Source organism: Humulus lupulus, chromosome 4 (genome assembly GCF_963169125.1).
Source record: "Humulus lupulus chromosome 4, drHumLupu1.1, whole genome shotgun sequence".
NCBI lineage: Eukaryota > Viridiplantae > Streptophyta > Magnoliopsida > Rosales > Cannabaceae > Humulus > Humulus lupulus.
In genome coordinates this window covers 19,691,297-19,713,623 of record NC_084796.1, presented here as the reverse complement: position 1 = coordinate 19,713,623, position 22,327 = coordinate 19,691,297, and the positions used below count along the sequence as shown (strand labels likewise).

Genomic DNA, 22,327 nt, shown 5'->3' with positions numbered 1-22,327 from the left:
AAGTTTGAAAAGGCTTTTAGTTGTGATTTTCTCTGTAGTTCTTGCATGTTGGCTTGTTCTCATGCTCATTATTGTTCAATTTCGTATGGAACACCTTAAGATGCTTTCCTGAATGGATAACTTTATGATTTTTATGGATGAATAAAAAACTCAAACCACTGAGTTTACTTGAGACTAAAGAATGCTCCTCCTTCTTCCTAATAGATTCAAGATGGCTATGTATGTGTCAACTCAAATGTAGTCCACATTTGAGAACTAGAGGCTTTTGTTGGAGTGAGCCACTGAAAATGACCTTTGAGGATCTACTGGTACAACACTCATCACAGCAAGAATAAGGGAACAATTGGAGAGATACAACTATGACAGAAATGGAGTCCAACTATTTTAATTAATTTCTCTAGATACTGATTTCCCTCAAAATTTTGATATTGCCAATGCAGTGTTTACTGTTTACAGTAATTTCCTTTCATTTTTTTAAAAATATATATATTTTGAAATAAGTGGTTTTCTTATATGCAAAGGCCAACTTTCTGACTCGAGAAGCAAATGAATGGTACAAAGAACCTGCTTCAGCAAGCGCTTGTAGCCCTTCAGACAATTTCTCTCATGATTTTGAGGATTTCTCTATGCGTCTCTCAAAATCTCATCTATGGTTTTTAGTTTTCAGTTTCATATTAATATATATATTTGTTGAAATACATATGTTTATTGTTTGTACTATATTTATTTATATATAAATATATATTATACTGTTGTTGGAAAGGAAGGGAAGATGGGGGATTTTTATGATTTTCCCTCTTAAATGTATTAAATTTAGGTATATGCTATTCACAGCTTGAATATTACTTTAAATTAACGTCGTGGCTTATGCATGCATAATGAATAATTAGAATAGGTCTTATCCCCTTATTCTTGTGTGCAGGGTATTGACTTAAAGCATCGGACTTCTTTCTTATACATTCTTGAGAAAAGCAAACTATGACAGAATAGTTGTACCTATTGTAGGTATGTTGTTTTTTTTTCGAAATTTAGTATTTAGTAGTCCTTTTGCTTTTATGGATTCTTGTTCATCTAATGCCTGCTCTGCTACTTGGTTTTGGAGAAAATCAGCAAATGAGTAAATAAATTTAATGTTTTGTAGTTTCATTTGCCTTGTGAATAATTTTGGTTGTGTGGTGCTTGACTTGTGTATTAATTTTATTGTAGGTTCATTATGAGTTTAATACATCGACGGGAACATTGGACTTCTTGCATGGTAAAGAGCATTTTATGTCTAATCTTTTGATGTTGTTGCAATGGTCTTCTTTTGCGACAGAAGCAGAGCTTCTGAAGCAAGTAAGCTTTTACATAATCATTATATTATTCTTTTGTAATCATTTACTTGTTCCTTTTTGAACACACGCGTACTGAGTTTATTTCTAACTTTTACTTGCATGAAATTAATTTCTTCACTAAATTCTTTTAGATAAATGTTTATTACGAAGTGGAGTTTATACGCTTAGTATGCTGCTGCTGTTCTCAGAATCTTGTGATTATTTTTAGGTGCAAATTCTTTAAATATTTGAATAGGGCCAATAATTTGAAAACAAAATTTGCTTCTTCTCTTAACCAAATTTTAGCTTACAACTTGCCATGGCTTCTTTCTCTTTTGCTCATACCAACTATTGCTACCATATTTATAGATACATTTGTTCTAGACATGATAATATTTTCATCTTGTCTTTTTATGGTCTAAGCATATACAAGCACCTTCGTATTACAAAGATGCCTCACAAATTCTAATCTTCTTGTCTTCAAACTTTTATTCTAGCTCACAGTTTCAGCTAATTTTGTGAAAATATGAAATTATCTAGATCAGGCCCTTTTTTCAATTATGGTGTGAAATCAATGTTAGGCATTTTTTAATAGCTAATGTGCTTGTTTTTATTTATTTATCTCTTTTCTTTTCTGTGTCAGAAGACATAACGAGGAAAATCAGAGGAAACAAAAACATAGAAAAATAGCAAAAAGTATAAGTGATCTCTAAATTAGAGGAGCAACCTCATTAAATTTTGGTACATTACTCGAATCTCATCCCCAATTAAATTGTTATTATTTTCTTGTTTTCATTTCTTTCCCCATACCCCTAATGGAAAATAGTTATCTAACCTTCTATCACTACTGGGTAACAAAAAGTTGGATGGGTAACTGATGATTAAAGACATGCCACAATCTCCTGAATGTGTCATTTCTTTCAAGAGCATTGTCTTCTGAACTTTTATGTGCCTCTATATCAATTATAACTACATTGTATATGTATGGAAATGAATTTATTTGTTTTTCTATTTCTCTCTCTGTTTCCATTTTAATTTACTTTCTGTTTTTCTGTATGCCTTAAGGATATTCTTTCTATTCCTTCTTCTCTTTGTATGTATTTGTATCTTAATAGGAATGAATTTTTGCTAAACTCATATATCGATGCTTGCCTAAATAACTGCTCACTTCTCTTTTATTATCTACGCATTTACTATTGTGAATTGCTAACACCTCGAATCGAAAGGGAAACAGGGGAGGACTGGTCAATCATTGCTCACGTCCCCAACATATCATTTAAGGATTATACAAGGATTATCTAATTCCTTGTATTATTCACACCAACTGGTACTATCATTTCCTCTCCCATATTTATATATAGACTAAACTCATATATATATATATATATAGAGAGAGAGAGAGAGAGAGAATGAATGTAGGACAGATTTATCTGTTGGATTGGATGTCCTTGGATTTGGAACAAGTGTAAGTAGAGTTGTACACTACAGTTCTATAGCCACAAGGTCATCAAAGCTCATCATGGCATGGTGTTTATTGTAATCATCTTGAAAATTATATTGGCAGCTAGCTTATTAAGTTTTTGTTCATTTATTCCATTTCATAAGATTTCATGCATACATATATATAAGTTCTATTTTTGCGTATTGGACAGTCCATAATTTTGTCTATAACTTGCTTTGTTTTTGGGTATGTTTCATTCGTTTGCCTTGAAACTCTTTGATTAATTTACTGAAAGAAACATTTTTGGGTGATATTTCTACTAAAGACCATAAGAATGGCAACTCGTGGTGTAAACATAATTGAACTATCCTTGAAGTAACTATAAGTATGCATGATTTAGAAATAGTTTTAAACATGTTTTTGTGTCCGTATTTTGAGATTTCCTTGTCATTTGGTGCATTTTGACAGTTTTTTATTTTTTTCTTTAACATCTTTGGTGCATTTTGCTACTGGTTCAATGGCATAGAATATGTATTTTGTTATTGGCTTTGGTGTATTTTGCTACTGGTTCATTTGGGACATGTTACTTTCTGATTCTTTTGAGATCTGCACGTAAAAGCCTCAACTTATCTGTTTGCATACATTTGTTGAAAACATCAGGTTCTGGCCTTCGGGTACTGTGTGACTTCAGGCCATCAACTACAGAGGTTAACATAACAATAAAGCTTTTCATTGTGTTGCTTCTCTTGATAGTGGAGTTTTGTTGTCTCAATTCACGTTTTGGTGGCATGATAGATATGGAATCTGTCGAGGACGTGGCTAATATTTCTAATGTGTCTGGGATTACTACCCATTCTTTGCAACTGTACAGTCATTGCTGACCAGTGGACCCTCTCCCTGCAACTGTACAGTCATTGCAACTGTTGTTTTTTAATTTGGCAAATACTAGGAGCTTAGGCATATATGCACTGTCAGGGGAGAATATTTTGTGCTGAAAGTAGTAACTTTTCAATATGTTGAATATTTAAGACTACTTGAATACTTAAAGAACATTTTGTTGTTGATGACAGTGTTGAATGTTTTAAACTAATTTGTGGATTGTTAATACAATGTTGAATGTTTTTACTTTTTGTTATTTGAAAATCAAGTTCATTTGATGATGCTAGTATATATTAGAAAGCTAATTTTAATTATATAAAAAAAATTAAAATATAATAGAATAAATTAATGTTATATAAATGAATATATAATGAGAATTTAAACTTATCTAAATATTAAAATAATACGAAAATTGTGTTATAATATCTATTACAATAACGCTTTTTATATAAAGAATTTTGTTATGCAAACTTCATTATATAACACAAATAATGTGTTATACTAAAGTGTAGTATAACACAAATTTATAAGTATTGAAATGTGTTATATAATCGACTATAAATACTATAATTAAACACTTATCTATTTATTAAAATAACACAGAAAGTGTGTTATCGTTGACAGTATAATAACACATCTGTATAACAATGATAAAGTGTTATGTAAAGTACCCTGACCTACGATAACATAGTCGGTCTTAACACATCAAAAAGTGTTATGGTATGTTTTGATAACACATTTTTGGTGTTATTAAAAGCATTTTTTCTTGTAGTGCTGCTTGGGAGACCTATGTCCCAAAATGTAATAAGGGAGACGTACTTCCCTATATAATGAATGTTTATGAGGGAGAAATTCCCTATTATCATGTTTATGTTCAGGAGGGAATGTGATTCCCTATGTAATGCCGGCAACAACATCCTCTTAGGCCCAAAGAAAGGAAAGTGAAAGAAAGAAAATACATAACATGTTGCACATTTATTTTAATACATATGAGATAGTTATTCTGCTTATTGAGACTTAGCTCCTCATATAATGTTTGTGTTGTAGGTAAGATGCCCCAAATATAAATGGTTGATGAGTATACGTGAAGCCAACATGACTGTACATATGGGGCTAACTTGAAGGGAGTGGAATTCTGCTATGTTATATTATAAATAGACGATAAACTTGATTTTATATGTATATTTCATAAAATGTATTTTGTGAACTTTATAATTTACATAAAGCTTTAAAAGTATTTCATGAACTTTATAATTTACATAAAACTTTTAAATTTATCGGTTGGATACATCTATAGTTCTATGTTAAGGTGTAGTAATGCCACAAAAATTATTTCTAAAAGTATTAAGATTTGTATGTAAGATAAAGTTTTATTTGGTTGTGAGTATTGTATGGTTTAAAGTTATGAACATTAGTTTATGTACTTTTTAATAAAGTTTTTTTTTTAAAATTCAGAATTTCAATATTGTCGTATTCAGGTTAAGCTTTGTTTTATACTATATATACGTATGTTAAGAAAGGAGGTCATTACAAAACATAAACTTAAACACAAATTAATTAATTAAAATAGGATATTTTAAAGATATTTCATGATAATTTAAATAATTAAATCATATTTATTTAAAAATAATAAAAGCATACACATCATTTTTTTATCTTATAAACTTGTGTGATAGTTTATTTTTTATCAAATGATTGTAGCTCTTTTCCTTTATCAAATTCACCAAAGGACATTGCAAGATACATTAAAAACTAAAAATAATTTATGCATATATATTACTGGACTATGACTTTTTTTATTCTTATTTTATTTCTATTATTAATTTCTTTTTAAATATTATTGTAATTTTTATATATATGTCATGTAGCCATGTAAATATATATTTATGTCATTGTTGTGTTTAGATGTCATATATGTAGAGATTATTGATATAAATATTTATATATACTATATAACTATAATTCATTTAATTATATATATATTTTTTAAACGGTAAGCCAGTTTTTATTAAAATTATAGACATTGTCTACAACTTTAAAACTAAGCAAACGTGCATCGTGCAATGCACAACGTTTGCTTAGTTTTGAAATTGTAAACAATATCTATACTTTTAATAAAAATTGATTCATCTTTTTAAAAATATATATATATATAATAGAATAAATTATAGTTCTATAGTATATATAAACATTTATATCAATAATCTCTAGATATATGACATCTAAACACAACGTTGACATAGATATATATTTATATTTACATGGCTACATGACACATATATAAAATACAATAATATTTAAAAAGAAATTAATAATAGAAATAAAATAAGAATAGAAACAGTCATAGTGTAGACAGTAGTATACATGCATTAACTATTTTTAGTTTCTAATGTATCTCACAATGTCCTTTGGTGAATTTGATGAAGAAAAATAACTCCAATCACTTGATAAAAAAACAAATTATCACACAAATTTATAAGATAAAAAAATGATATATATACATTTATTATTTTTAAATAATTATGATTTAATTATTTAAATTATCATAAAATATCTTTAAAATATCATATTTTAATTCATTTTTGTTTTTTTTTGTTTATGTTTGTTCTAGTTTTTTAATTTGACAGTGACAAAAAAAGATTATATATATTATATATTTAATTGTTGACGTCATTTTTCGTCAACTTAAAACGTAGAGCAATTAAACAACAAGAACTATGGCGTAGATAAATAATACAGAATAACAACGAGAATTTTACGTGGTTCAGCAGTTAACTCTGCCTAGTCCACGAGTCAATTTTAGTAAGACTTTGGATATTTCAGGAAATTCTTCAGGGATGAATTCTCCATAAATTCTCTCAAGATATCAAAAAGGTAGTGCCGCCATACCTTCAAGGCAAAGACCAACGCTGCTAACTCCAGATCATGTGTAGGGCACCGCTGTTCATAATCCTTTAATTGTCATGATGCATAGGCAATCACATTTCCATGCTTCATAAGGACACAACCTAACCCTTGTCGTGAAGCATCATAATATACCACAAACATCTCCTAATATGATGGAAGACTCAGTACTGAAGCTGCAATTAATCGCCACTTCAACTCCTAGATTTTGTTCTCATATCTATCTGACCACACAAACTTTAGTTTCTTGCGTGTCAACTCCGTCAGTGGTGTTGGGATCCTTGAGAACCCTTCCACAAAATGTCAGTAATACCCTGCTAATCCAAGGAAACTCTTGACCTCTAAAGCACTCCTTGGCCTTGGCCAATCTCTAACTGCCTTATTCTTGGCTGGATCCACCTTAATTCCATCTTTACTGACTATGTGACCAAGGAATGTCACCTGAGGTAACCAAAACTCACATTTCTTGAACTTTGCATACAATATGTGCTCCCTCAGCCTCTGCAATACCAATTAGAGGTGTTGTTCATGTTCTGCCTCTGACTGAGAGTAAACCAGGATGTCGTCATGAAGACTATCACAAACATGTCCAAGTAATCCTTGAACACTATGCTCATCAGGCCCATAAAAGTTGCTGGGGCATTAGTCAATCCAAATGATATGACCAAGAACTCATAATGCCCATATCTGGTATGAAATGTTGTCTTCGGTATATCTTACTCCTTGATCCTCAGCTGGTGATAACCAGATCGAAGATCAATCTTCGAGAATACGGTCTTGCCCTGTAGCTGATCAAACAAATCGTCAATCCTCGGCAGTGGATACTTATTCTTGAAGGTCAGCTTGTTTAGCTCTCTGTAATCAATACACATCCTTAGATAACCATCTTTCTTCTTTACAAATAAAACTAGCGCACCCCACGACGAGAAACTGGGCTTGATAAAACCCAAATCAAGTAGCTCCTGTAATTGTACCTTTAATTCTGCTAGAGCCATTCTATAAGGTCCTCTAGACATTGGTTCTGTCCCTGGTGCAAACTCAATATCAAATTCCATCTCTCTGTGCGATGAGAACCCTAGTAAATCTTCTGGAAACACATCTAGAAACTCATAGACTAATCTGGTCTCTTCAGGTCCAACTGGCACAGCCTTAGTGGCATTTACCACACTAGCTAGGAATCTTGTGCAACCACCTTGTAATAGGTCTCTAGCCCTCAATGTTGATATCATAGGAATGCAAGGTTCATGCACAGTGCCAACAAACACAAATGGGTCCTCACCCTCAGGCTCAAAAGTCACAATCTTTTTTCTTGCAATCTATGGTTGCCCCATACTTGGCTAGCCATTTCATACCCATAATCATGTCAAAGTCATCCATGACCAGTTCAATCAAATCCACTAATAATTCCTTGTTGTCAACCACTACTGCCAATGATCTGGCCCATCTCCTTGAGACTACTAGCTCCCCAGTAGGCAATAAGGTTCCAAATCCCACAACATAATAATAATCAAAGGGTCTACACAATGTATCAACTATTCTAGTATAAACAAATGAATTTGTAGCACCAAAATCAATCAATACAGTGTAAGAAATGTTAGCACTAGAAACCTGACCTGTCACTACTGAACGACTAACCTCAGCGTCTACCTGTGTCAATGCAAACACTCGAGCTGGAGTCAAGTTGTCCGCCTTTTTCGGCTCCTCTTTCTTCACCCTTGGGCAGTCTTTCTTGAGGTGCCCAACTATCCCACATAGGAAACAGGCCTTTGCCCAACACACTCCCAGATGACATCTTCTGCATCTGGCGCATTCTGGATACGTCCTCCAAATCTCATTGTCGCCCTGGCAGCCAATATGTATACCCCATGGTCTCAAGTCGGGGCCTGAAGCTGAAAAAGTGTCTGGTGTCTTTCTTTTTTGGTCACTAGGGCCTCCGCCCCTACCAGACCTTGAAAAAGGAGGTCCCACCCTCCTGGTATCTCTTCTGACCACACTCTCATGCTAGATTCTGTTCTTAGTGCCCTTTGCTGTAAGGGCCCTCTCTACTACCTGAGTGTATGTCGTCACTCCAGGTACTGTAGTAATTCTAAGGCTATCATAGAGTTCAACCCTCGAATGAACCTCTCCTTCCTAGTTACATCTGTAGGCACCAAGTCTGCAACTAACTTGGCCAATCTGTCAAACCTTAATGCATACCCTGTTACTGACATATTTCCCTGAACCAGATTATTAAATTATTTTTCCTTTGCAGCCCTAGCTGCATCATTATAATATTTTTCATTAAACAAGTCTCTGAATTCCTCCCAACTTAGAGTATTCACATTCCTGGTTTGGGATATCACTTCCCACCAGATTCAGGCATCCTCTTGAAACACGTACATGGCATAGGCCACTCTTTCGTTACCAACTACCCTCATAAAGTCCAGGATAGTGGTAATCATGCTCATCCATTGTTCTGCCTTGAGTGGATCTGAACTACCCTTAAAGGTTGAAGGGTGCCATATTCTAAAATGCTCATAGAGCGGCTCCCATCTGCTCTCAGCCTTTAGTGGCTATGCAACAATTGGTACCAATGCAGGATGTACAACTGGCGAGACATTCCCAACTGGAACCTAGTGCTATCTCAGTAGGCAGATCTCTTCTTCCTACCTCTGTAGTCTAGCTTGCATGTCAGCAAGCACCTGTTGCCAGTTCTCAGGGGCTAGCGGAGGGTTCTGACCTTAGTCATTATTTCCAACCTGAATTTCGGCGCTGACTAGTTCATTTGATTGCCCTAGAAGCATACTTCAAAGTCTATCTGCAATCAATGACTCGACTCATTATGCAACAATAACGGCGCCCAACACCACCCCGCAGTCCTAAAACCGAGCAAATAAGAATTCACATGCAATAGTAATGCTAATAAGCACTTCAATAGCTTTCACACACAGCAGTCATGCTAATAAGAATGTCAGTTCATATTCATGCTCAATCAGGGTGCTAATAAGCATGTTCTTAGTATTCATACGCATATAACAATGCTAGTAAGCATTCTCTAGCATTCGTAAACAATAATAATTCTATTAAGCATGTCTTTTAACACTTACACGGTAGTGCTAATAAGCACGTCTTCAGCATACATATAGCAGTCAAGGGCCAGGCCCCATCGGTATTACTTATGTTTCCTAACCAAGCATGCAGATAAGACATTCATATATCAAATAGGCAGATAAACACATATTAACATCAATAGTTACCAAACTCTGAATCGAGCTTATCTTTAACAGCAAGTGTACATGCTTGGCCAATCTTAAGGAACCCTTAAACTTAAACTGCTCTGATACCAAGTTGTAATGTCCTTCTAATCCAGGATGGTTACACGATGTATTAAAATTAGTGTTTAACTCACTAAATGACTGAAAACGTGTAATTGAAACTAAAACAAGGTTTAGATTAGGGGTGAGCATTGGGCGGGTTGGTCGGGTTACAAGGCATTTTTACCCGTCCAATGTCATAATCGGGTTAGCAAAAATGACCCGTAACTTGCCCAATTAAGAAATTTTTTTTTTTTAAACCGTCCAATAATTTGGGCGGGTTGGTCGGGTTAACCCGCCCAAACCGAAATGGGATTTTTTGGGGCGGGTTGGGCGGGGGTCGGGTTGGGTGGGTCAACCCGCCCAAACAAATTTTTTATTTATTTTTTTTAATTTTTTTTTAATTTTTGTAATTTTTTTCTTTTAAATACTAATACTAATAGTGTGAAGTTTATCTTTTTTAACTTAAAACAATATTTTAAATTTATAGTAAAAAAATAAAACAAAACTTAATTAATTTATATATATAATGCTTAATTGGGCGGGTTGGGTTATAATGGGCGGGTTGGGTTATATTTTCAACCCGCCCAATGAAACAATTGAGCGGTTTAAATTTTGGTCGGTTTATTCGGGTTGCGTTTTTTGGCGGTTTTTTCGGGTTGGTTTGGGCGGATTATTCGGGTTGGGCGGGTTGTAAAAATTTCTGCACAGCCCTCGTTTAGATACTAAATTTTTTGGTCAAAAGTCAACCATTCCATTAAAGAGTTTGAATTCGATACATGGGTTCCCAAAAGAGTTCAAAACTGATATAGATTCAAAATGATTACAAAAGTTCTCCTAAGCAGCAAAATCAGCGTCCAACCCTAGTTCCAACAGATATCATCGGTCGTGGTGGTCAAGCAAGCCGCATATGTACACCCCGACCTTGAAGCTCTCCAACGCATGGCTGGTTTAACTTTTCATTTTCTTTACCTGCACCACACAACACTCGTGAGTCATGGCGCAACAAGAAAACATAAACATGCTCATAACCAGTAAATCATCAGATTACATAACCTTAATTAGCATGCCTAGCAATAATAACACTACTCGTGCATGCATTCAATCTAGATAACTTACTATAGAGCCACACCAGGGCCCATTGCCCTATTTCCCAGATAAGTGACTATAGAGCGACACTGGGCCCATTGCCCTATTCCTTGTATAACCAACCTTAGGGCTGGCCAAGCGTACCTAACGCTTTATATTTCAAGTGGCCATAGGGTCGTTCAAGCGTATATCACGCTTTCGAGTAGACCTAACCTCATCGGCCTGCGTTCAGCAAGCTATTTCCACCCTTGACTCATAAGGCGAGCCTTTCAATCATACATATAACATATACACCCTCGATTGATAAGTTGAGCTACCTAATTAGATACAACAGACAAATCTTCGACTGATAAGCCGAGCTTTTCCAATTAACTATAATCGATAAACGCTCGGCTTATAAGTCGTGCTTTTCAATTAGATATAACAGATATACACTCATGATTTAGTACATATATGCACAACACAGTCAAACATGTTTAATAAAACATACTAAGCATGGTTATAATCATGTTCGATAACCGGGCTAAGCCCTAAGCATAAACAGGGTGCATCTTTCTTACCTCAAGTCCTTAACAAGACACGTATAGCGACTCCGAGCGCGGTCCTTTCCTCCCGAGCCTAACAGTATACCCTAGTTACAACCAAAACAAGGTACAACTATTAAGAAATGAATCAATAAAGACTTTCGGGCCGAGCCCTAGCCTCTGGGACCTTGAATTCTACTAACTTGGGTGATAGAATCATTCCCTAGCCTTTAGGTTTGGGTTCCCATAACCCAAAACCTAATTTATGAATTTTCTCCAATTTGAGTCGCGGCGCCCCCACACTAAGCATCGCAACGCTCAACTAGTCAAAGAGCCCCGAGTTCAAAACCACAGGGAATGCGCCGAGGCAGAACTTACCTAGCGTCGCGGCGCTAAGGCAGTTCGAGGCACCACTTGGCCACTGAGTTCATGAGGGTCGTGACGCCGCAAGAACAGAACCGCGGCACACGACCCCACGAGGCCATATTTTCTTGCGATTTCAGAAACTGCAATCTCCCCAAAACCATCCTAAAACATGGTTATTCTCACAATTGACCATGAAAATGGTCTCAGTAACTCAGAAATTCACTAACCCACTTCAAAACTCAATCAAAACATCATAGAAACTCAAAATTCATAAATAACTTTAAGAACTCAAAAATTCAAAATTCAGAAATCAAAACTTGAATTTACCTCAGTTAAAATTGTTTGCCTAAGCTTATAAGCTTCCAATCTCACCAAGCCTTGCCCCAATACCCAAAGGATCAAGATCTTTCTCCAAAAAATCAACTCAACTTAGAAAGAGAACATGAGGTAGGACATAGAGAGTGTTTCAAAACTTCTGAGTTAATAAACTCATTCAATAATCATATAGTCAAATGGTCCAAATGACCAAAATACCCCCCCTCCATAATTCTGCCAAGCCCGAAATATCATTATTTTCCCAAAATATGACTCTTACTCCAATAAGTCCCAGTAACTCACCATAATACCCCTTGGCTCACCCCGAGCCAGGTATAAATCCTCGTTGTGATTAAACCACCATCTTGCTCAAAAGGACCGACTCCTACCGAATATCTCAAATATATCCACATAATAATGTGATCTCAATTATATAATCACAATTATTCACTCAGCATGTCAAAATTACAATCATGCCCCTTTAAATAAAAGCGGACTTGTTTCACACATTTAATACACCTAAACATGCTTAATTAGTCATATCATAATATAACTCATGCAATTCACACAATCACATAAATATCTAATTAAATCACATAATAATCAAATAATGTCCTCATGGCCTCCTTATTTAAGGCACTAAGCCTAATTAGGAACTTTGGGACGTTACAAAAACCCTACAAAGTATAACAGTATTCCAAATATTCAAAAGCAATAAACACATGTTTCACATATATCAGATACATTCATTCCAATCATATAACCTGCAAACACGTTCCATAGTTTACAAAAATATTAATTTTAATCATATAATCAATTACACGACCCAGGAAAAACAGCCTTGGGGAACGACCCAACCGAGCGAGAGGCATACACAGGCATTCAGCTCACGGTTCATGCCGGGCAAGTGGGGTCCATACCCTCAAACTGAACTTGCCTATACGACATGCATTCCACACGCTCACCGACCAACCCCACACTCAATGCAATGGATGTCCGACCCCATGTTCATCATGATGGCCGAATATAGATTATACCACATATTCACAGATAATTCAATGCTAATGAGCATACCAACCGATTAACTCTATGTGCATATACTAGTTTTCTTACCTCAAGTCCTGTGAGAATAATGGTACGACCCCGAGCGCGATCCTTTTTCCCCCGAGCCTTGCGGTAAACCTAGTCACAACCATAAACGCTAATCCCGTTAAGAACTAAATCTAAATACTAAGTTCGAGACCAATCTCATGCTCTCAGGACCTCCAATTCCACCAAACAAGGTGGTGGAATCGTCCCCAAGAGCCCCCATGCTCTTCCCAAACCCTAAAAATGACACATGCTGAATTGGCCATAGGGCAAGAGCGCCCAACTAGGCAAAGGCCCCTCAAAAAATCCCCTGCATAGCGCAGGGGCGCCCAAAACTAGTGCAAGAACGCCCAACTAGGCAGAGGCTCCCCAAAACTTCCCCTACACAGCACAGGGGCGCTACGACACAAACCCAAAATTCTGGGTTTTGTTTTCTGCGATTTCTCCGACCTAACTTCACTGAAACCCGACCTAAGCCCCCCAAAACACGCCAGTTTCCCATCAATTTTTAACCACAAATCACTTCCAATAACTTAGACAACCAACAAAAAACCATAAAAAACCACAAAGCACACTAAAACATCAAAATTCAAATATTTGCCAGATGAGCTTTGAGCTTAAGAACTCACCCAAATCCAAGAGTTAAGGTTTGAATAATGAGCTTTAACCTCAGTCCCAACTTGATACAGCCACCCAAACACGTTTCTTCAACAAAAATCCAGCTCCAACAACCCCCTAGAAACCTCAAATCAAAAAAACCTAACCTAATCTCAGCTCATCCAAAAACACCAAAAAAAAAGATGAAAAACAAGGCAATTGGTTCTTACCTCTTCAGATTTCGAATTTCCAAGCTATGATGTTGGATTTGATGGCTGCTAACTTCAACAACAAGCTCCAATTCTTCAACTAATCCCACTCCTCCTCAAGACACTCCAATAATCTTCAAGAATTGAACACTAAAACCTCAAAGTGCTTATCTAAACCTTGAGAGAAAACCACAAAAAGAGAGAGAGAGAGAGAGAGAGAGAGAGAGAGTAACGTGTAATCCCCTAAGGTTTTCAGCATACCACTGAGCTTGACTTAGTCAAATGGTCAAAATGACCAATTTGCCCCTTATCCACTCAAATGCTCTTTGTCCAAACCAAGGGTATTTTAGTCTTTTCCAAAATTCCCATTAACCTAAAATCATACCATAAATTCCCAATTGAATCCATTAAGCTCAAACACTCACCAAATTAATTCCCATTAACCAATAAACCCTGCTAATTTGCCAAATTACCAATATACCCCTAAGCTCAACCCAAGTCGGGTATTTAATCTCTTTGTGACTTTTTCGCTAAATTTCTTAATAGAATCGACTCGTGCCGAGTATCACAAATATACCCACATAACAATGTGTGCTCAAGCATATAGTACATACAATTACAGATATACCCTTAGAGAGTTAAAATTACGAAAACGACATTTTAACAGAATCATGTCTATAAGCATATTTAATTCACTTAAACATGCATAATCAATCATATTATAATATAACTCATGTAATTAACATAATCACATAAATATTTAATAAAATTACGTATAATTCCAATTATGCCCTCCCGACACCCTAATAAAGGCACTAAGCCTTATTAAGAATTTAGGGACGTTACAGAGGGTGACACAGATGTGGTCGTGGAGGTAGAGGAGGTGGTGGTCGCAGTGGTGGTGGTGGTTGTCCCATGGTGGAGCTCAGAGATTGAAACAATCGAAGAAAGAGAAGGAAATTTGAATGGTTTTCTCAGTTTTTTCACCTAACAAGGGATACAAGTAAAGCATTAGGAATCACAACAGAGAAAGACCTTTGACATCACAAAGAAAGGCATTCTAGAAAAATGTTTAATCACAATCAAAACTATAAGGATATTCAATCTTCTTAAATAATCAAAACCCATTTGCCACCATATTTTAGCAATGTAGAACCATTTTTCAAAGTAATCAATTCTTGCAAAAGCATCAAAAAATAATTTTAAACCACAAATGTCAAGAGCAATATTCAAATGATTGGTGGTGCATTTGATTTTTAACAGAGCCACAACACTCTTACTGATCAAATCATCGGGCAATAACAACAGATACAAGTTTAGGCCAAGTTGACTACAATGCATGAAACCTCAGATAAAACAAATAATCAAATAACTTAACGAGGAAGATGTTAAAAATATTTAGAAGGAAAAAGATTAAAAAATTAGTTTGGAACTTCTCCTATAAAAAGTTGCCTACATATCTTTTGCTGAGTTTGGCATGCAGTTCTCAAACACTGCGAAACAATTAAAAGTTTAAAAATAATTAAATAAAAAATATACCTGAACATATATACTTAAGTGTAAAAATGTAGAGAGAAGGCTTTGTATAAGTGTAAATAAAATAGAAAAATAAAAGAAATTTCATTCTCTTTAAAATCCAGGATCAATGTAACATGATATTGGAAAATAACAGTCAACATGAGACTCACCTGACCATGAGACTATTGCAACCTACAAGCAAGTCTTGACCAGAGCTAGGACACCATCAAACAAATCAAAAAACTCATTTGACAAAGATAAATAACAACAGACATGTCAAGTACATACTGGGCAGGGTTGAATACCCTCCAAAACAAAGCTGAGTGTCAACTAATTGTGTATGCACATAGATAGACATTGTGTAAATAAAGACCATATGCAGAGATATACAAATCACTTGCCAAGCCACCAAATAACTGCTATGCATTCTGTTTTCCTCTAAGAATAAGAGATATAGAATGTAACCATTTTTCTCATCAATACCAAATTCTAAAGAATCTTACAAATTCAGATAAGGGAAAGACAAGAAACAAAGCTCTCATATCCGTTAATCACATAAGCAAATTATGATATGACAATGCTCAATAAGGAATTTTATCAAACACCTATCAAGCATTAGGACCATAAGAACTACATACATCTGAACAAAAGCAAAAACATTAATAATTATCAAACGGACTCAGTGAACACAAGACTTAACAGAAAAAACAAAATAAAATGACATACTGAGTCAGTAGAGTAGAAATTTGAATTCGATGACTCATAACCAAATTGTCTTGCCCAAGTTGGTGGACCCAAGAATGGAGGTGATCCCAGCAATGGTCACGCCGGTGGAGGAGGCCACAACTGTGGCAGTGGAAGAGGCGATGATCGCACCGGTGGAGGAGAGGTGGTGGCCTCGTCCTCGTCGATGTTGAAAGAGAACGTGGAGGAGAACTCGATAGTTTTTCTCTCAGTTTCCTCACCAAAAAAAGGGGAAAGTAAAATCCAAGTTTTATTTAAAGATTTTCCCCAATGTTTCCCTTAGTTAATTTTCCCTCAAATTTTAAAAAACTCCAAACACATAAAACCATTTTCTCTCAACTTTTTTTCCCTTTTTCCTACTAAATTAAATTCCAAGGTCCAAACAATCCGTTAGGGTCGGATATGATTGGTTCACGATTAAAAAATTATATTTTTTAAAAATGAGATTCTGAAATGAAAATCTGAATTTAGTGACTAAAAACATGTTTCTGAAAATATAATTGGTACAATGTCAGGAAACTATTTTTGAGTTTTAAAAAACTGAATCTGTGATTGGTATTAAATTTAAAAATATAAGAAACTGAAAACATGATTGATTCAGCTGAATCTAAATATTATTTTTATTTTTATATTTTATATACATAGGTTGTATAATATTAAATTTTTATTTATCGACAAATTTAATTAAGTAAAATTTAATTATATTGATAAATTAAAATTTAATAATAGTGCATTGATTAAATTCATAACAATATTGCATTGTCATTAATTTTGATTTTTTTTCTAAATTAAAGTTACATATTTTTAATTAACTAAACATTGTTGTTATAAGTAAGCCACATTTGTCCAGCAATGTCATCTCTAATATTTTCCATCTGAGACATATAAACTTTACTGAAATTAATCTGCGGTGCCTAAAAAATTCCTGCTTCATCTCCTTCTTGTTGGTTTTCTATTGTTGTATTAGATTGGCTTTCAGTTCCTTCAATATCTTCAACAGGGGTGGCATCAACTGAATATTGTTCAAACATTCTATCATTAATAGAATGCATTTTGATCCAGTTGTGGATAGCGCAATGCTATTGGTATTCGACGTTGCTTTCCAAGCAAGTATGGAGGCATTGACTTCAAAATTAGAAACCTGGCTTTAAGAAGTCCAAAACAACGTTCAATCACATTGTGCAATGATGAGTGCCTATAATTGAATAACTCCATCGCACCTCTAGGATGGTTCCCTCTTCCTCTAAAGCAACGCAAGTGATAATGTTCACCACGATATGGTGCTAGAAACCCAGGCATATTTGGATAGCCAGAATCAACAACATAGTATTTACCTATATTAAAATCACTTATTATGAACAAGGGAATGTGAAAGAAAATTATAATGCATCAAGACAAGTGTAATTTAAGACTTGGTGATGGCATGGGAAAGTTATCGTCTTTTCTAATTGCATCAAGAAGCACTCGAGAGTTATTGGTTGTTCCTTCCCATCCAGCGTAGACATAAGAAAACATCATATTAAAGGAGCATGCAGCCATTACATTTTGTGTTACATCTACTTTTCTTCATCTATATGCAAGTTGTTTTAGAGCTGGTGCAACTGCACTTACGTGAGTACCATCAATTGCTCCAACACAATCCTACATAACAAATCAGATAAATCATTACCAACTTCAATTAAATTGATATGAATTATAACAAGTTTTTTTTATTAAAATTAATAAATAAAATTTACCTTAAACCATGGGAAATACTTCGAATTATTTTGAATTTCTGCTTGCATAGTATTAAAGTGAAGAGGCCTTATTACTACATTTCCTAAATAACACAATGCATCTAGCACTCTGCCAAACTGACGACAAACAGTTTCTACCGAATGTTGATATCTTTTGGCCACAGTCCTAACTCGTTGGTTATGTGTTACTATCCATAGAAACATGACAACAACTTCTTCAGCACTAATTACCCTGTCATGTTCTATGACTTCCATTTCAACTAATTGAAGACATAAAGATCTAAAAGTATTAACGTCCATTCTAATTGTGTAAAACAATCTATCAGGATGTCCATTTAGCAGCTCAAGTAATATTGACGTCTAGACATATTTGAAGTGCGTAGTGGTCGTCTAATCTATTGAGATTTTTGCATCTCATGTATTCGATTAGCCATGAGAACTTGACCAATTAATTCCTCGCTTGATGAAGATGAAGTATCACCAAATAATATTTCAAAATCCTCATCCGAATCATCCATCTTAGGTACCTAATTATGACAATAATAAAAGTTCAATCACGACAATAAACACCAAGTCAAGTTCATTACACATTATCTAAGAAAATGTAAACTTCATGGTTTGGTAGTTCATAACAGACAAAGTCATAATAAATAAACAATATTAAATCACTCCAACAATGAATCAAGATAAGCATGTCGATGCTCCTCATTCATTCTCATGAATATTCTGCGCCATTCTGGGGTTGCTACAAACCCATGCAACGCTTTGAGGTATATTTTGTTATCCAGATCTGGAATATCATCAAGAACGTTTTGACAATCTTCCACATTGTAAGAATTAGCGACATTGTCCTCGCTAATTCTTTTTTCTCTCGATTCATAATACTTATGCATAGTCTCACTCCGTGTTAATGATGCCTCAGTCTTAGCAGAAATACTTTTTGCAAGTTCTTTCATCACTTGGTCGAAGGCAGAATTAGCCCCTTTGTTCTTTTTCTCTTTTGGTTTTGGTGCATCTGGTGGAGCAGAAGTAGCTCGACGACGTACACCAGTAACTTCTTCTTCTTCTTCTTCCTCTCCATAATTATCACCATCAAATTCAAAACCAATATCAACATGTGCTCCAGTGCCAACAAAATGGCGCTCTTGTTGGCGTTCCTCAACTTAAGAAGGCGGAAGTTGAGTGGAGGCATAACTCATACCACCAGTGGCTGTTGTATTATTGAATATTTCTCCAAGCATCTCATAATATTGCAATCCTTTTTCTCGAAATCTCTTGGCATTTGGATATTTCTACAAAAATCCAAAAACACACAACATTACTACATAACATGAATTTAGAATAATCAAGTAATCAACAACACAAGTATAGTATAAGTCTATTACCTTTAAATAAGTATCTCATACTTTATCACTTGCTGTAATAGTATTTGTTTGAGGATCCCATCCCATACCAGTTTGTTCCAAAAGATGAGAAAATTCTCGATGTGCCTTTCTCAATCGATTGAATTTGGATTTCAATTGAGGCATTTTATATCTCTTTCCAAAAAAATTAAATATGTCATTTTCTATTTTTAGCCATCCTTTTTTGTCCAAGGTTATTGTTTGTAATCCTTTTTCGACCTCTTCATATAGAAGACTAAAAAAATATAATTCAATAGCCTCAGGCCAAGAAGCATGATCCTCAATGTCTACATTCTTCACATCCATCTAATCATAATTTTAACTATCACAATCTATGTCTTCATAAATAATGCTTATTTTAAATTTATTAGCCCAAGTTTTCAAAATCGAACATTCAAATCAAAGAATTCCAAGATGTAAAGAAAGTAGAAAGAGTGAGAAAAAGAGCTCACCTCAGATGTTGCAAACTGAGAATAAAGGGACTATAATGGTTCGCTATCAAGCTTGTTCTCTGCATTACAACATACAACCATTAAAAAAGTCAATTTTACTATAAATATTTAATAAAGAAATAATTATGCAAATAAGATTTTCTTTGTGTTGCAATTAAAATCTAGGCACAAACTAATACAAGTCCAAGAGTTGAGTTAGCTCACAATCAATGAATCTGACTAATATATAAATATATATATATATATAGATCCAAATGATTGATGGACATATATATATAATATCAAGAAAGTTATATTACAAGTTTAAGCAAAGTATGCACTCATCAAGTTCTCTCACATCAAAACAAAGTATGATTTGATGTTATAAACTTATGATTAGCAAAACTTTTCTATATTGCACAAGGCCTAATGACTTAAAGCATTGATTATATGAAGTCTAATAAATAATCTGACTAATAGAAGAATAAGCATTGCATTCACAAATACCAAACATACTTATGTTGATATCAACCACCAAAAATGTATTCAAAAGACAACAAATTAAACAAAATCAATCAAGTGTGTGTACTAGAGTATATATACACACATCAAAAGCATCAAACTCACAAATGACTAACATAGGGAACATAAAACTCCCTCTAACTCGAATTCAGGATTTTGACTCAAATTCAATACCCAAAATTACTCTTTTATCCTTGGTGATTATCTCATGATATATTTATATTTGGGAGAAACTAGCTAGTTCATCAATCTTCACATATAATAGCATTGCGCCTCATAAAGTATACACACACACACATATACCTACATTCTAAGGCTCTATTTGTGATTGCATTTATCACTTTAATCTATACAACGATTTAATTAGTTCAAAACCATATATCAAAATTTCTAAAAAAAAATTAAGACATATCTTATTTATTATAATAGATATCATATGATGAAATTGATCAATTTGGACCCTTTTTTCGCTTGATTAATCCAACCCCATTTTACCAAATATAGAGTTTAGATTAATTTAATGTATTGTGGATCTAACCTTATTTAGTAATCATTTACAAGCTTCAAGACCCTCCTCAACCATAATTCATGTATAGCTACATAATATACACACAATAACCTTTGAGTCTCAATGATGATATGTGACTACATTTCATGGTGAGTATATATCTATTTCTTTTTTCTATTATTTTTAGCTTAGACATTTCATTTGACTGGAACAAGCAATGGAAGAAATAATATTATAGAAGCAGCTTCCTCATATATAGGGGCAATTTGTTCAATGTCTGCTGAGCTTGCTTTTAAGGCAAGAAGCTGGCATCCACTCAATATGCCAACACCAAATTAAAGGAAAAAAAATATTGGCTTAGTCCTTAGAATATGTAAAGTTGAGCAGAGAACCTAGTTTCAAAAACAAAAGAATGATATATATAGATTATAACATATTTAATCCACACAGTAAACCACAACTCAACAACATATTTAATATAAACATTGTTTAAAGTTTTATTATGAAAGATTTTTATTTTCTTTGTGAAACCAAATACTGATGGATAGGATTCTTAATTGTATATACATACATATACAATAAAATATTTCTTATATGTGTTTCTAACTCATATTTAATAATATTTGTTGTAAAACACAACACAAACTCAAAGAAATAAAGAATCAAAACATCAAATAGATAGTGTGCAAAACAAAGAAATTGTAGAAAATAAATGCACAACGACATATGCTAGTTCAACCCAAAATCATGGCCTACTTCTAGTCTTCCCTTGAGAATTCCAATATAGAACCTAAATACTGTAAAGTTGAGCAGAGAACCTAGTTTCAAAAACAAAAGAATGATATATATAGATTATAGCATATTTAATCCACACAGTAAACCACGACTCAACAACATATTTAATATAGGGTAATTTGCGGCGAAAATACCTAAGTTGTTGGTTTTATAACACTTAAATACCTAACTCTTGTTTTTGGTGGTAAAAATACCTTTCGTCAACAATCCTTGGCATCCGTTGGTACCAGACCGTCAAGTGCCATGTAGAGGTAAATCTGGCGATTTGTAATTGGTCCACGTAATTTTAAATATTACAGGTCACCTAAATCCTTTTTTAAAAAAAAGTTTCTGATATAATAAATTAAAACTAATAAATATAACTAAAAACTTAACCATCTGAATTAAAAACTTAAAAATTATAAACCCCATCCTTCGTGTACAATTTGAAGAAAACGAAGGTCTAGGGCATAAAAATTTGAATGTGACCATGGAACAATGGAGCTGCAATTGTTGGCCATCGAAAGTAGTCGTCATCAAGACTTCTTGGACCAACGATAATCCTGGAAGAAGATTCAAGTGCTGCCATAAGTATCGGGTGTGGTTAATTTGTAGTTTTTTTTTTTAAGTTTGGGTTTGTTCATCTCTTCTTGAATTCTACTGGTTTGATGA

General features: G+C 34.3%; 1 long non-coding RNA gene across 4 annotated transcripts; it reads right to left on the bottom strand.

Moving 5' to 3' along the window:
* Nucleotides 1–10,202: 10,202 nt before the first annotated feature.
* Nucleotides 10,203–16,622, bottom strand: LOC133830124 (uncharacterized). 4 transcript variants are annotated; one of them, XR_009891921.1, is made up of 5 exons: nt 16,264–16,622; nt 14,041–15,006; nt 13,843–13,948; nt 11,480–13,306; nt 10,203–10,802 (listed from the first exon to the last, which is right to left on the bottom strand). It is a non-coding gene; the product is annotated as an uncharacterized LOC133830124 (long non-coding RNA). The 4 variants fall into 4 exon arrangements; XR_009891920.1 differs by having other exon boundaries at nt 13,843–15,006; XR_009891922.1 differs by having other exon boundaries at nt 13,238–13,306; nt 13,843–15,006.
* Nucleotides 16,623–22,327: the final 5,705 nt, after the last annotated feature.